Consider the following 4,456-nt stretch of genomic DNA (forward strand, 5'->3'; position numbering starts at 1 on the left):
AAAAACACAATACACACACAAGAACCCTAGCTCTCTAGAAGCCGGCGGCAATCATCTTGTATCTCGAAGCTCTCTTTGAATTCGTTTTCCTTCCAATCGGTTAGTGTGTTTATGTTTGTGTTCATGATTGATTAATAATACGATTCATATGTGAAATTGCTCATGATCATGCTAATCGGTTTGTTCTTAATGTTTGTATACCGAATGATTTTAATCGGCAGGATGGTTATTATGATCGATCATGTTATTGAAAGATAGTGTTTTCGATAATCGGCTAGCTTAGCTTGTTCACGAATTGCTTACATGATGAAATAGAAACTGTTGAATGTTAGTCGGCTGCTAGGGTTTGCTCGATGGGTTAATTTTGTTGATGGAAAGTTTACAAATCTTGTGTTTCGGGTTGAATCTTATGGCACATGTTCATGTAAATCGTTATGTTATTGTTCATATGATTAGGTTAGGGTTCATGTGAATTGAAGTGTTAGATGTGCTAGTTTGATCGATTAGGGGCATGATTGGAAACAGATTAGTTGTTAATTGATATAAGATAAATTGGAAACTTGGTAGTTGATTGGCAAGATAAATGCTTGTAACCGAATTAGCATAATAATCGGCCATTGAACCCAGTCGCACAAGAGCCCAAATCACACAAGACATCTTGATCTGATCGCACAAGACCAAACACACGAGTCCAGTCGCACAAGAGACTCACCGTCGCACAAGATGTTTTGGATCGCACAAGTTGCAATGGTTGGGCCGAGTATATATGTTGGATTGGGCCAGGTTTGATCGCACAATCCAATAGGATCGCACAAGGCCTATCAATCGCACAAAGCTAACCGGACCGCACAAGTTCACTATGTGTTATATATTTTGGGCCGTATATGTTATTGGATCACTTATACTATTTGGGCCGGGATTTATGTGAATCGCACAACATGTTGCGGATCGCACAACATGTTGGGCTAAATACTTTTGGGCTGAATTTAAATTGCACAAGTTAAATGGATTTGCTTTGACTGTAAACTGTTGCCATGATCTATACGTGTTTGTAACGTGTTAACTTATGTGATACATACGTGCATTACTCGAAGTCAAAACCCGACTTGTATGGTAACCCTGTTAGGACGAGGTTGACCACTTTAGTTCAAGAACCCTTTTGTGTATCTGCCGAGCAAACCAAGGTGAGTTCACACTCTTACCAAGGCATGGGATTCCCGGGGTGTTGGGAATGGGATTGAGAAGATAAGGTTGAATAGATTCAATACGGACACTATTACTAGACTACCATACCATCGTCCTCGGTTGTGCAGGACACATACGTAAAACCTACGTATACTTAAGCTACACACTGTCCTCAGGTTGCGAAGGACACTCACGTAAAACCTACGTGAACGGATACTCACTACTGCCTCGGTTGTGTCAGGCACTTACGTAAAACCTACGTAAACCCCCGCGTACCCTATCCTCGGTTGTGAAGGATACTTACGTAAAACCTACGTAAACTTGTACGTATTACTGTTCTCGGGATATGTAGAACACTTATGGTAACGCATAGTCTAGTGGATTAATAACATGGGAAGCCCCCATCAATAGAAACCTATATCGGCCCAGTAGAGCCACCTGATACTCATGAACTTACTTTTACGCAATTACTTTCTGTGAACTCGCTCAACTAGTTGTTGACTCTCTGCTGCATGCCTTGCAGGACCTTAGGTACTTTTGGAGCTTGCACAAGGAGGGGCGAGTCGTTGTGGGCAAAGGATCGTGGTTAATTATTAAACACTAATGACATTTCAAACGTTAATACTTATGTTGGGTTTTCTACATTAATGCTTCCGCTATATTTACTTTGTTGGTTTTGATAAACACCTTTCGTATTGATGGATAACTATTACTACTTAATTACATGTTCAATATGATTGGTGGCTTGATCCTGGTCATGTCACGCTCCCAAGTGGTGGTACTCCGCAGGTGGATTTTTGGGGGTGTGACAGATTGGTATCAGAGCCATTGGTTATAGAGAACTCGGTTTTAATATGGGAAAACGTTTTATTAAAACCAGACTATAACCAGAACAGTGCTCTCAACGATCCACAACGACGCTTCGCTCCACGTGCAAGACTCTACATCCTAGGTAATAAGGATTATGTTTATTACCTGCATGCTAGAACTATATAGAACCTTGCTCGTATTACGCTTAGATACACATGACTTTATTACATGAGAATACCTACGTGCTTACGCTTTTCTGTCATCGCCCTACTCGCGAACCATTCTCACTTACGCTACTTTTGCAATGAAGATCATGTCTGGACGAATTAACATGACTCAAGCCCAGCTAGAGGCTCTCGTTCAAGCTCAAGTTGTTGCGGCACTTGCAGCCGCACAAGCAGGAGGTATATCCTGTGGTTATAGCACACACTAGGATCTTTAGATCCTACACTCCTAAACTAGCCTTGTATTTAAACTTTGTCCTATTCATACCCAATAGGTCAACCAGCACAGCAACCAGTCTGCACTTTCAAGAACTTTATGGATTGTCGTCCTAGCACATTTAGTGGCACTGAAGGAGCGGTTGGACTCCTCCACTGGTTCGAAAAGCTCGAGTCTGTGTTCGAGATGTGTGAATGTCCTGAGGCTCGCAGGGTGAAATACGCCACTGGCATGCTAGAAGGAATAGCACTAACTTGGTGGAACGCCCAAGTTCAGATTTTAGGGTTAGCAGCTGCTAACGCCACACCCTGGAATGACTTCAAGGAACTGATCAAGAGGGAGTACTGCACACGGGAAGACATTCACAAGTTAGAAGATGAGTTATACCATCTGAAGATGACTGGATCGGAAATTGAAGCTTACACCAAAAGGTCAAACGAACTGGCCGTGCTGTGTCCAACCATGGTGGACCCTCCAGTTAAGCGCATTGAGTTGTATCTCAAAGGGTTGGCGCCAGAGATCCAGAGCCATGTTACCTCGGCTAATCTTGACAACATCCAGGATATTCAACGCCTCGCTCATCGCATCACTGACCAGGCAGTGGATCAGAACAGACTGCCTAAACGTATCAGCGCTACTGCTACCGTTACTACTTCAGCTACTCCTACTACTCCCAGTGACAGTGAGAGAAAATGGGATGGGGATTCCAGCAAGGGATCAACTTCAGTTCAGTCTCAGGCCCAGCAGCGAAAGACTGACAGTTACCAGAGTCCTGGTCAGCACTCTTCTGGTAGTCACAGGCAGGGCGGATATCGTGGGAACCTCCCAAAGTGCAACAACTGCGGCAGACACCACGGTGGCCAGTGTAACAAGGGTCGCTGTCAAAGATGCCTCAAGATGGGTCATGAGGCCAAGGATTGTAGAAGCCCTCGGCCTGCGAACCAGAATCAGCAGCAGCCACCAGCACAGCAGAATCAACAACAGGGCAACAAAGGATGTTTTCATTGTGGTGCAGAAGGTCACTTCAAAAGGCACTGCCCTCAGCTAAACAGGAACCAGAACAACAACAATCACAACAACCACGGCAATGGCAACAACAACAATGGGGGAAACAACAACGGCAACGAGGCAAGGGGTCGTGCGTTTGTGTTGGGGCAGGGTGATGCCAGGAATGATCCCAACGTCGTTATGGGTAAGTTTCTTCTCGACAACATTTATGTTACTGCTTTGTTTGATTCGGGTGCGGATACAAGTTACATGTCTTTGAAAATGGGTAAATTGTTAAAACGTACATCAACACCTCTAAACACCAAGCATGTAGTAGAACTAGCTAATGGTAAGAGTCTAGAAGCCACGCAAATAGTCAGGGGCTGTAGTATCGTCTTAGCCGGTCAAACATTCTCGATCGACCTTATTCCCAAAGCTTTGGGAAGTTTTGATATCGTTATTGGGATGGATTGATTATCCCAACATCAGGCAGAGATCTTACGCAGTGAGAAGATTATTCGCATTCCTCGTACTGGTCAAGAACCTCTCGAAGTTCAAGGCGACAAGAGTGGTGCTGTGGTTGGCATCATCTCTTTCTTGAAGGCTCAGAAATGTCTGCGGAAGGGTCACACCGCAATCTTGGCACTCGTTTCAGATGCATCAGTGAAGGAAAAGAAACTGGAGGATATTCCAGTAGTACGCGACTACCCTCAGGTGTTTCCTGAAGATTTACCTGGATTACCGCCTCGCCGTCAGGTCGAATTTCAAATCGAGCTCGCTCCAGGAGCAACACCCATAGCTCGCGCACCATATCGTCTAGCTCCATCAGAATTGGAGGAACTGTCAAAGCAGCTACAAGAGCTCTTGGAAAAGGGCTTCATTCGTCCAAGCTCTTCGCCTTGGGGAGCTCCAGTGTTATTCGTGAAAAAGAAAGACGGTACGTTCAGAATGTGCATCGACTACCGTGAACTGAACAAGGTAACGGTGAAGAACCGTTATCCTCTTCCACGCATAGATGACCTATTCGACCAGT

The sequence above is a fragment of the Helianthus annuus genome, chromosome 8 (assembly GCF_002127325.2).
Source record: "Helianthus annuus cultivar XRQ/B chromosome 8, HanXRQr2.0-SUNRISE, whole genome shotgun sequence".
NCBI classification, from domain to species: domain Eukaryota; kingdom Viridiplantae; phylum Streptophyta; class Magnoliopsida; order Asterales; family Asteraceae; genus Helianthus; species Helianthus annuus.